This window comes from Podarcis melisellensis (assembly GCF_964234715.1).
Source record: "Podarcis melisellensis genome assembly, chromosome: 6".
Lineage (NCBI taxonomy): Eukaryota > Metazoa > Chordata > Lepidosauria > Squamata > Lacertidae > Podarcis > Podarcis melisellensis.
Window position 1 is genome coordinate 3,773,713 of NC_138538.1, and position 12,555 is coordinate 3,786,267.

The following is a 12,555-nucleotide window of genomic DNA, read 5'->3' on the forward strand; positions in this document are numbered from 1 at the left end:
GCGACATGTACATACCCAACTCTCTTATCCAGCCTTCCTACAACCTGGTGCCTTCCTGGTATTTGACAGGACAGTTTCAAACCTCTGGAAGTTTGGGACTGAAACTCCATTGTTGTTGTTTAGTCATTTAGTCGTGTCCGACTCTTCGTGACCCCCTGGACCAGAGCACACCAGGCCCTCCTGTCTTCCACTGCCTCCCGCAGTTTGGTCAAACTCATGCTGGTCGCTTCGAGATCACTGTCCAACCATCTCGTCCTCTGTCGTCCCCTTCTCCTTGCACCCTCCATCTTTCCCAACATCAGGGTCTTTTCCAGGGAGTCTTCTCATGAGGTGGCCAAAGTACTGGAGCCTCAGCTTCAGGATCTGTCCTTCCAGTGAGCACTCGGGGCTGATTTCCTTCAGAATGGATAGGTTTGATCTTCTTGCAGTCCATGGGACTCTCTAGAGTCTCCTCCAGCACCAGAATTGAAAAGCGCCCATTCTTCAGCAATCAGCCTTCTTTATGGTCCAGCTCTCACTTCCATACATCACTACAGTGATACCTCCGGTTACATACGCTTCAGGTTACACACGCTTCAGGTTACAGACTCCGCTAACACAGAAATAGTTCCTCGGGTTAAGAACTTTGCTTCACGATGAGAACAGAAATTGTGCTCCGGTGGCAGTGGGAGGCCCCATTAGCTAAAGTGGTGCTTCAGATTAAGAACAGTTTCAGGTTAAGTACGGAGCTCCAGAACGAATTAAGTACTTAACCTGAGGTTCCACTGTACTGGAAAAACCATGGCTTTAACTATATGGACCTTTGTCAGCAAGGTGATGTCTCAGCTTTTTAAGATACTATCTAGGTTTGTCACTGGCAAGCCATTCCAGTATCCCTGCCAAGAAAACTCCATGGACAAAGACAACAGGAAACTCCATTGAATGCTGAGATGCCCAAAGCATCCAGAGAGCACCAGGTTGGCAAAGGCTGTGCTAAGCTGACGTGTTCTTATGTCTCTTATGTCACAGAGAGGTTAGGCTGGCCTCAACTAGAGCCAGGGCTTTCTCGGCCGCGGCTCCAATCTGGTGGAACGCTCTGTCTCAAGAGACTAGGGCCCCGCGGGACCTGACATCTTTCTGCAGGGCCTGCAAGACAGAGCTGTTCCACCAGGCCTTTGGTCAGGGCACAGCCTGACTCCCTCCTCTGGCAACCTGCACAGAATTTTCCTTGATGGTTGCCATTAATTTGATCTTAATTTGATTTTAATTAATTTTATAATGAATGTTTTTAGAATGTTGGCTTATTTTGATTGTTGTTAGCCGCCCTGAGCCCAGCTTTGGCTGGGGGAGGGCGGGATATAAATAAAATTTATTATTATTATTATTATTATTATTATACCCAACAAATACAGAATAGCCTGTCAGAACTTCCTGCCTATCTCTCCCACCCACAGGTTTGAATATAGAAGGGTGGTGTGAAGGAGCAATTCACAAATCTAAATCTGAACCAGGGCTGGGCCCTAGAACCTATTTTCTGTTCCTGGACTGGAAAAAACATGAAGCTGAATTTTCATTTGCTTCTATTCTGGGTAAGGAGGAAGCCCAGTCTGATGCAACTTGAGCTTAAAGGTACAAGTAAAGGACCCATGACAGTTAAGTCCAGTCACAGATGACTCTGGGGTTGCGGCGCTCATCTCGCTTTCAGGCCAAGGGAGCCGGCGTTTGTCCGCAGACAGTTTTTCCAGGTCATGTGGCTAGAACCAGAGCAGCGCACGGAAACACCGTTTTCCTTTCCGCTGGAGTGGTACCTACCGTATTTTTCGCTCTATAAGACGCACCAGACCATAAGACGCACCTAGTTTTTGGAGGAGGAAAACAAGAAAAAAAATATTCTGAATCTCAGAAGCCAGAACAGCAAGAAGGATCGCTGCGCAGCGAAAGCAGCAATCCCTCTTCCTGTTCTGGCTTCTGGGATAGCTGCACAGCCGGCATTCACTCCATAAGACGCACACACATTTCCCCTTACTTTTTAGGAGGGAAAAAGTGAGTCTTATAGAGCAAAAAATACGGTATTTATCTACTTGCACTGCGGTACCTATTTATCTACTTTGAACTGCTAGGTTGGCAGGAGCTGGGACTGAGACTGAGCAACGGAAGCTCACCCCGTCGCAGGGATTCAAACCGTTGACCTTCTGACCTGGGCGTACACAGTTCTAAATTCTGTAGGAGGGAAAGCAGGATTCTGCAAACCATTCACCAATGCACAATTGTACAGTTCCTGCTTTCCTGGAAGAGCTACAGGAGCAAATGACAGAATGCTAGCAAGCAAACTGTGGCCTTTGGGATCTTGAAAGCTGCTGCTCTTGCAAAAGTGCTGTTCTAGATCAGAGGGCTCCCTTGGACAAAAAACAAGGACACCAGCCAGGAATACCAGAGCAAAACAGCAGCCAGTCGGCTTGGTCTTTATTGAAGACTGTCATGACAGGACTCCCACCTGCCACCAGGTGGAACAAGATGGAAGCCCCGAACAAAAGAGCTTCCAAACTTTTATAAGCTGCTAATCCCCATGTTACACCCCCCAAACTACATCACTAATACATCATGGTTACCTCATGAAAGGGGAGGTCTGGTGGCAGTAATCTGAGCATCCTGGACCCTGCCCCATGATTCCCTTTGCCCTCCACCAAACACCCATTAAGCGTAACAAAAGAGATTTTTACATTTCTAGAGAGGTCCTTTTGGAGCAAAGCCACAAAAAACAACCAAGATCTACGTCAGCATATGTGAAGCTTTTAAGCTTTTGTGAGCTCGTGTCTCCTTTACCAGAGGCGTAAATAAAATGTGAGCCAAGGTTGGCAGGTGCAGACATGTAAGCAGTGAGGTTGGAGGGAAATGAAATACAGAAAGGAAAAGGGTGGGGACAATTGGATTAAAGCTTCAATGTATGTGAAATAATCACAGTGGCCACGTATCGCCAAGCAGGTTTGATAAGAACAGAAATTATTTTGCAGCACTTTGGAAGGAACCCACTTCCCTGGAGGTTTTTAAGCAGAGGTTGGATGGGGACCTGCCAGGGGTTCTTGAGCTGTGATTCCTGCATGGCAGGGGGTTAGACTGGATGACCCTTGAGGGTCCCTCCCAACTCCATGATTCTATCAAATATTAACCTAATGAGCATTTAATTAATTATCTCGTTCTTATCCTGGAGGCAGTTGGAGGATGGATGGCAGCTAACAGATTGAGGTTGAATCCTGACAAGACAGAAGTACTGTTTTGGGGGAACAGGGGGCAGGCTGGTGTGGAGGATTCCCTGGTCCTGAATGGGGTAACTGTGCCCCTGAAAGGTGTGCAGCCTGGGAGTCATTCTGGACTCACAGCTGTCCATGGAGGCGCAGGTCAATTCTGTGTCCAGGGCAGCTGTTTACCAGCTCCATCTGGTACGCAGGATGAGACCCTCCCTGCCCGCTGTCTGTCTCACCAGATACAGATAGGTAGCCGTGTTGGTCTGCCATAGTCAAAACAAAAAAATACATGCTCTAGTTATCTCTCGCTTGGACTACTGCAATGCGCTCTATGTGGGGCTACCTTTGAAGGTAACCCGGAAACTGCAACTAATCCAGAATGCGGCAGCTAGACTGGTGACTGGGAGCGGCCGCCGAGACCACATAACACCCGTCTTGAAAGACCTACACTGGCTCCCAGTATGTTTCCAAGCACAATTCAAAGTGTTGGTGCTGACCTTTAAAGCCCTAAACAGCTTTGGTCCAGTATACCTGAAGGAGCGTCTCCACCCCCACCGTTCTGCCCAGACACTGAGGTCCAGTGCTGAGGGCCTTCTGGTGGTTCCCTCGCTGCGAGAAGCCAAGTTACTGGGAACCAGGCAGAGGGCCTTCTCAGTAGTGGCACCAGCCCTGTGGAACGCCCTCCCACCAGATGTCAAAGAGATAAACAACTATCTGACATTTAAAAGACATCTGAAGGCAGCCCTGTTCAGGGAAGTTTTTAATGTGTGACATTTTAATGTATTTTTCATCTTTGTTGGAAGCCACCCAGACAGGTGGGCTGGGTACAAATAAATTATTATTATTGTTGTTGTTGTTGTTGTTGTTGTTTCTATAAGTATTTTTGGCCTTCTGTCGGCTCTTGAAGACACAGCTGTTTAGGCATACATTCCCCACCCGCTCCCTCCTGTGGCAGTGAGTTCCACAGTTTAACCTCCGCCCGGCTCGAAGAAGCGGCGCTTCCTTTTTACCAGCCCCAAATATTCCAACATTCAACCATACTGAATTCTAGTGCTTTGACAGAGGGAGAGAAACATTACCCGCTTTCTCCACATGGCGTAAAATTTGATATCATGTCGCCTCTTAGCTTTTCTCCAAACAAAAAAGCCCTTTCTTCGCAGGGGAGTCGCTCCAGCCCCTCCATCATTTTGGCGACCCATTTCGAACTCCAGAATACAGTGGTGCCTTAATCTGTCCCGGAAGTCTGTTCCAAAACCAAAGCGTTCCAAAACCAAGGCGCGCTTTCCCATAGAAAGTCATGCAAAGCGGATCAATCCGTTCCAGACTTTTAAAAACAACCCCTAAAACAGCAATTTAACATGAATTATACTATCTAATGACCTTGTCCATCTTCTCTTTTGAGATCCTTCCAATTTCTCCCATTGTTTTGGATATATTGTAATACTCCAATAATTTGGCAAGCCACTCTGTTTTTGTCGGTATCAGTGGTGTAGCGTGGGGGGTGCAGGGGGGGCTGGCCGCACCGGGCGCAACATCTGGGGGTTAGGGTTAGGGGGCGCAAATCCACGGGTTTGGGGGGCGCAAATCCACGGGTTAGGGGGCGCAAATTACTTGCCTTGCCCCGGGTGCTGACAATCCATGCTACGCCACTGGTCAGTATAATATCACTTTTCCAATAGACAAGGACTGGAAGGTTTTTAAAGGATACTTGCAAAATTATATTGATAAATCAGAACTCCTATTAGAATAAACAAGTTCTGTTATAAATACTGAAATACTAAATAAGATGGATAACAATGTGTAACAGAAAAAGAAGCAGAAAATTGCTTTAAAAGTATGTGAAAGAAAGTAATAGAAGTGGAAAGAAATTGCAATTTAGTAAATTGGAAGTTTATCACAAGGGTGGGGTGAGGGGTGAGGTGGTGGGAAAATGAAGTATTTGTGGGATTGAGTGTGGGTATGTATGAATATTTTTAAGGATTGTATGAAATGTATGTTTGTATATTCGTAACATGTATGCATTAATGTTGAATTACTTTAATAATAAAAATTTAATATTAAAAAAAATAATTATACTATCTAACGAAACCACTGATCCATAAAATGAAAGCAATAATCAATATACTGTACTGTAAAATAAATAAGACAGTATTGTAGATGCTGAATTTTTTTTTAAAAAAAATTCTTACTTGCTCTGATGATAGTCATTGTTTGGAGGGGGGACTTTTACCCATTTCCGCAGTCACACAATCAATCAATCAATCAATCAGCTGAACTGGGTTCCACACAGTCACAAGAACAAATGAACCGAAAAAAGCCTCAAAAACAAAAACGCAAAATCAATAGCAAAACCAAAAGCTCCAAATACAGTATGATTTCCGAGGGATCCATGCCGTGGAATTTCCAGATCCTTTCTTCCCTGGGGATCCCCGGCGTGGCATTGGCCTGGGCCAGTGACGTCACGGGGGTTCCCTCGGTCCGCGCGCGGGGGCGCCCCTGGGCGGAGGGGGCGTGGGAGGAAGAGGCGGAGGAAAGAGGGGGCGGGACACGTGTCCCCTCGCTCCGCCTCCCCCGCGCCCGCCTTCGCTTTCGCTTTGCCGCCGGCGGCTCCCGTGGATCCGCCCGCAGCAGCGGCTGCCGCCTCGCCGGGGAGGTCAGTGTCGCGCGCGGCCGGTGCGCGCACCCAGATCCCCTTCCAGGGGACACAGAGGGGGGGGGAACCCCCCTTTACCCCCTAGGGGGGCGAGGAGGGAGGGAGGGGAGGGGGGTCCGCAGCAGGGGGTGGGGGAGGGAAGCTTCGAGGGTGCGCTGTCTGTCAATCACGGGGCGTGTTGGGGTGCGGTTGCGCGCGATCCGCTCGGACGGGATGCGCATTTTGCGCGCGCGCGCGCGCAAGGAAGGAAAGATCCGCGTGCGTGCTGCTCCTTCGGGCCGGGAAGCTGCGCTTCTCCCGGGATCTCTGCGGCGGGTCTTACTTCCGTGCAAAGTTGCCTTTTCAGCTCCCATTAAAATCCCATTAAAAGGGATCTTCACTTTAGCTGGATCTTTCTGTTATTATTTTTAAGCTCCGCTTTCCAAAGTTTTTCGCCCCCTTCCACGCTCCCCTGAAGCTTCTCCTTTGGGGGGGGCAGGTCTTCTCGGCCCCGATCCCCGCCGCGGACCCGCCTTTGCCCCTGGCTCCTTACTTTCCACCAAGTAGCCACACCCCTGGCCTACCTTACAAGGCGGTTGTGAGCAAACCCACCGCCAAAGCCCCGGGGTGCCCCTTTCGGCGAGGTTTGCAACGCGGAACGCGCTTACTCGGGAGCAAAAGCCTCGTTGAGCACAACGGGACTTACTTCCGAGTAAACTGCTTAAGAGTAGGATTGCGCTGCCATCTGTTCTTTTGGAGCGCCTGGGGGTTTGAGAGACCATATTTTTGGGGGGTGTCTGAATTTCAGATTTGCGGGTACCCTTTGCCCAGGGGTCCTATGCAGTGGCGTAGCGTGGGTTGTCAGCACCCGGGGCAAGGCAAGTAATTTGCGCCCCCTAACCCGTGGATTTGCGCCCCCTAACCCCAACCCCCAGATGTTGCGCCCAGTGCTGCTGGCCCCCCCTGCACCCCCACGCTACGCCACTGGTCCTCTGCAAGAGTGGGGGGCAGAGAGGCTGCCAGGCTGCGTCTCAGGCAAGCCCTTGCTTATTTCTGTTCTTCACTTTGTCCATGCTCAGGGGCTATTTGGAGAGGAAATCACCTGACGAGGAATGGGGCCATGCAGGAGTCAAGGCCATAGTTTGGGGCTGCCTTGGACTCTCACCCTTGGCCCCCAGTCAGCCAGTTTACCAAACATGCCATTCTACCTCCGGAAATAATATTTGTCACTTAAAAAGACCCACTTAAAAAAACAGAGGCTTTGATGAAATGGCATCAGCCTAGCGGAGCAGAATTTGTGTTTTTATTTCCTGTTTTTCACCCCTTTTGTGGTGCAGTTAAGAAATTTGAGACTCTGGTTAGAATCGGGGCCCTATATTGGCCACTGACTTCAAGATGTGCTAAAACCGCTCCCCTGTTCTAGTTACAGGTAGGTAGCCGTGTTGGTCTGCTGTAGTCGAAACAAAATAAAATAAAAAATAAAAAAAATCCTTCCAGTAGCACCTTAGAGACCAACTAAGTTGGTTATTGGTATGAGCTTTCGTGTGCATGCACACTTCTTCAGATACACTGACACAGAAGTCAGCAGACCCTTATATATAGTGGGAGGGGTATTACTCAGAAGGGTGTGGGAATGGGTGATTGGCTGATAGGTGTGGTAAACCTGTTGATGACTGTTAACAACTGCAATTGGTCTTACGGGAAAAAGCAAGGGGTGATATGGCTAAAAATAACTATATCATGTATAATGAGATATGAATCCAATGTCTCTATTCAGACTAGGTCTCTCCATGGTTTTAAGTTTGATAGGTAAAGAAAGGGACCCCTGACCATTAGGTCCAGTCGTGGCTGACTCTGGGGTTGCGGCACTCATCTCGCTTTATTGGCCGAGGGAGCTGGCGTACAGCTTCCGGGTCATGTGGCCAGCATGACGAAGCCGCTTCTGGCGAACCAGAGCAGCGCACGGAAACGCCGTTTACCTTCCTGCCGGAGCGGGATGCACCAGACTACAAGTCGCACCTAGTTTTTCGAGGAGAAAAACAAGAAAAAAAATATTCTGAATCTCAGAAGCCAGAACAGCAAGAGGGATTGCTGCGCAGTGAAAGCAGCAATCCCTCTTGCTGTTCTGGCTTCTGGGATAGCTGCACAGCCTGCATTCGCTCCATAAGATGCACACACATTTCCCCTTACTTTTTAGGAGGGAAAAAGTGAGTCTTATAGAGCAAAAAATACGGTATTTTTATAGTAAGGTAAAGGTAAAGGGACCGCTGACCATTAGGTCCAGTCGTGGCTGACTCTGGGGTTGCGGCACACATCTCGCTTTATTGGCTGAGGGAGCCGGCGTACAGCTTCCAGGTCATGTGGCCAGCATGACTAAGCTGCTTCTGGCGAACCAGAGCAGTGCACGGAAACGCCGTTTACCTTCCCGCCGGAGCGGTACCTATTTATCTACTTGCACTTTGATGTGCTTTTGAACTGCTAGGTTGGCAGGAGCAGGGACCGAGCAACAGGAGCTCACCCCATCGCGGGGATTCGAACCACTGACCTTCTGATCGGCAAGCCCTAGGCTCTGTGGTTTAAGCCACAGTGTCACCCGCATCCCATTTTTATAGTAGAGTCCAAAAAAATGTATTTCTTGCATAGTTTGGTTCATTGTTAGTTTGATGGTGGGGTGAAGGTCATTGAATGTCTGGTGGAAGGTGTCCAGGGTCTGTTGACCATGTGTCCAGGTAATAAAAATATCGTCAATGTATCGCAGGTGTTTGCCTACCCTCTCTCACCACACCCCACTACTTCTCCTGAAGAGGGTCCCTGGACTTGTGCCCTGGAGTCCTTCTCCAATGGGACCAGCACCCAATCCTTTCATTTTAAACAAAAAGCCGTACTCAAGGCGCACCTTGCAGAAAGCGTGCTATCTGACACACCCACACACCCACACACCCATGAAGCAAAAGCCAGCTTCTTATGTGTGGCACTACAAAGGGGGTCATTGGAAAAGGATCTGAAAGTAAAAGTTGCAATATCTGTGCCCTACGTTATGCAAATCAATGGTGCAACCGCATTTGGAATCCTATGAATGGTTCTGGTCGCCTCGACTCAAAAAGTATATTGTAGAGTTGGAAAAGCTTCAGTCCCAGGCAACGAAGGTGATGGAGCGACTATGAAGCAGTGTGTATAACTGGAGTTGTACGCTGCTTGGATATATTTCCCCCCGTGCAAGAGGCATGCACGTTTCCCAAGCAATCAATAAGTGATTGCATGTGTGAGAGCAGTCAAACTTCAGAGCGCCTCTTATTGCTCAGTCAGTAAATACCAGGAACTTCATGGTGTGTATTTCTTTCTGCCAAAGTTCAAAGTTTATAAAAGCTTCTGGGTTGGCTGGCGAAGGGCGTTAGGTAATTTGGGTGTGTGTATGTGAAGATAAACATTTGATTTCCCAAGCATTAAAAAAACAAATCTACAAAAGAGCCCAAACAAGTACCGCATTTTTCGCTCTATAAGACGCACCAGACCACAAGACGCACCCAGTTTTTCGAGGAGGAAAACAAGAAAAAAAATATTCTGAATCTCAGAAGCCAGAACAGCAAGAGGGATCGCTGCGCAGTGAAAGCAGCAATCCCTCTTGCTGTTCTGGCTTCTGGGATAGCTGCGCAGCCTGCATTCACTCCATAAGACGCACACACATTTCCCCTTACTTTTTAGGAGGGAAAAAGTGAGTCTTATGTAGCAAGAAATACGGTAATTTAAGGCAAAGCAGAATGGGTGGCAGTGGGCTGTAAAACTGTCAGGTATACAAATTTTGGTTGAATCTGCTCGTGATTTTTTTATCTGTGAAAATGAGCAAAACAGGAAGAGCGAAAGGGCTTCCTTTTTTTGAAGAAAGAAAGAAAAGTGATACAAAAGTTACCGAGTGACATTTTCTTGTATCTGTTTGGGTTCTCTCGGCCAAGGAGTGCTGTGTCAGCATGAGGGTTACACAAAACTCTTCCCAGAGCAGTGGCGACCTGTGTAGCACTCAGGCTGCAGTTTATCAGTAGATGTTCAGTGTGTCCTGTTACTTGGGGGAAATTTTGTGTGTGTGTGTGTGTGTGTGTGTGTGTGTATGTGTTGTTTTGGGACTCTTTCATAACCAAGGAATAGTTTCTGCAACTCTTTTTCTCCTCTGCTGCTTGAGGATTTGTTTGCAGGGAGTGGATCATATGACTTATGGCTTGGAGTTGCCAAGGGACCAGGAAAAGAGCAGCTGGCATGTTCATCTGCTCTTATAACCGCAGCAGCAGCTTAATTCGAAAGATTAGCAGGCTAATCTTCACCTGTTATGAACACAATCGCATTCACCTGCTGGTAGTTACATATCCAGTTGCTATTAAGAAAGCGCAGGAGCAGGGCCCAGTGAATAAGTCTTCCCCCCCCCCCAAGTTTAATAATAATAATAATTTTTATTTATACTCCGCCCTCCCCAGCCAAGGCCGGGCTCAGGACGGCTGACAAGCAATAATAAAAACAAGTTGAATGAATACAACTTAAAAACAAGATTAAAATACAACATTAAAATATTTAAACATTAAAATATTAAAATGCAGCCTCATCACAGGAGGAGAAAGGAAAGAGGGGAAGGGGATCAAGTTGATTCCAAGCCAAAGGCCAGGCGGAACAACTCTGTCTTACAGGCCTTGCAGAAAGAAATCAGATCCTGCAGGGCCCTGGTCTTATGAGATAGAGCATTCCACCAGGCCGGGGCCAGTGTTGAAAAGGCCCTGGCTCTGGTTGAGGCTAATCTGACTTCCTTAGGGCCCGGGACCTCTAGGGTTTTGCTGTTTATGGACCTTGAGGCTCTCTGTGGGGCATACCGGGAGAGGCGGTCCCATAAGTACGAGGGTCCTAGGCCGTGATTTTCACAAATTTATAAACAAACATACATACATACATACATACATACATACATCATAATCTTATTAAAACTAATCTTATTAACATTGTTAAGTGACTTCCTCGTATCCTCCCAGTTGAATTTCAGTAAATGTCATTTTAACGGTTTTCCAAATCCAAATTCTTATATAATTAACTTGATCGTTTAACCTATTTTTTTCATATTCATTCAGCATTAAACATACAGTATTAATTCATCATATTACATATTTAAATCCTAAGCCTATCTGGCAAATGTAAGCTTTTTCCAATTAATTTAACTTAACATATTTAACTAAATAGTCATTGAATTTCGTCCATTCTTCCTGATACTACTCCTCCTTCTGGTCACGGACTCTTCCAGTCAGGTCGGTTAGCTCTGAGTAATCCATCATCTTCACCTGCCATTCTTCCACAGTTGGCACTTCTTGCAATTTCCACTTCTTAGCTAGTAAGATTTGCGCAGTGGTTGTGGCATACAAAAATATTTTAACATCTTTCTTGGGCAATTCCATACCTGTTATTCCAAGAAGACAGGCCTCTGGTTTCTTTATAAATGTCTATTTCAACATTTTTTTCAATTCATTATAAATCTTTTCCCAGAAGTCTTTCACCTTGGGGCAGGTCCACCACATGTGATAAAAGGTACCTTCTTTTTCTTTACATTTCCAACATAGGTCATCACAGTTATGCTAGATCTTTGCTAGTTTAACAGGAGTCAAGTACCATCTATACATCGTTTTCATTATATTTTCCTTTAACATTGTACATGCAGTAAACTTGACCCCTTTCTTCCACAATCTTTCCCAATCCTCAAACATTATGTCCTACATCTCTTGCCCAATCAGGGCCCAGTGAATAAGTTGGCAACCCACAGAGGGGTTTCCAAATGTCCAAGTCCTCCACGAGTGTGCACTTCTGCGCACATAGAGAGGCACATGGGAAAGGGCACAGGCTCAGGCATCTGTTCCTGAAGATCTAGGATGCTCCTTGGGAATGTAAAAAGGTGAAATGCTTCTGGGAGATGATATATAATGAGTTGAAAAAAATGTTGAAATATACATTTATAAAGAAACCAGAAGCATTTCTATTGGGCATTGTGGGGAGTGGTATAAATAGAAAGGAATGTAAGCTCTTCTTATATGCAATAACAGTAGCAAGAATATTATTGGCCCAAAAATGGAAGCAAGAAGAGTTACCGTCGATTGAAGAATGGAGGATGAAGTTAATGGACTATGCAGAGTTAGATAAACTAATAGGAAGGATTCGAAACCGGCAAGACCAGAAATTCACGGAAGACTGGAGTAAATTTACGGACTATTTGAAAAGTAATTGTGAAGAACAGATGACGTTTGTAGGGTTGCAAGAAGTTTTATGAGGAGTATTGTAAAAATGGATAAGGGGGAGGATGATTTGTTAAGAGATGTAAAGGCAATAAAAAGTTAAGAAATGCATAAGAAGTGGTGAAAACGGTGGATCATCAGAGGTGCTGATGGAAGTCTAAAAAGATTGTATAAGTGATACGTTTTGTGGTACATTTTATAATTTATATGTTAAAATTAATAAAAAAATATTATAAAAAAAAGATCTAGGATGCTCCCAAGAAGTAAGGAAGCAGAGAGTCCCACAAGCTCCCAGTTTATTTACTGGGTTGATATTGCACCCTTTTCTCCAAGGAGCTAAAGGTGGTGTTCAGGGTTCTCCCTGCCTCCACAACAACCCTGTGAGGTAGGTTAGGCTGAGAAGCTGTGACTGGCCCAAGGTCACCTGGTGAACTTCATGGCTGAGTGGGGA

The 12,555-nt window shown here is 46.5% G+C and overlaps 1 protein-coding gene across 4 annotated transcripts in view; it reads left to right on the forward strand.

Moving 5' to 3' along the window:
* The first annotated feature begins 5,793 nt into the window (after nucleotides 1-5,793).
* Nucleotides 5,794-12,555, forward strand: part of RBCK1 (RANBP2-type and C3HC4-type zinc finger containing 1) — a 29,376-nt gene continuing 22,614 nt past the window's right edge. For 2 of the 4 annotated variants that reach the window (XM_081916990.1, XM_081916992.1), the window contains exon 1: nucleotides 5,794-5,874. The gene's annotated coding sequence lies outside the window, so the exon portion shown is untranslated. Of the gene's footprint in view, nucleotides 5,875-7,190; nucleotides 7,283-12,555 lie in introns of those variants that run through there. The other 2 variants (XM_081916991.1, XM_081916993.1) reach the window with 1 other exon arrangement.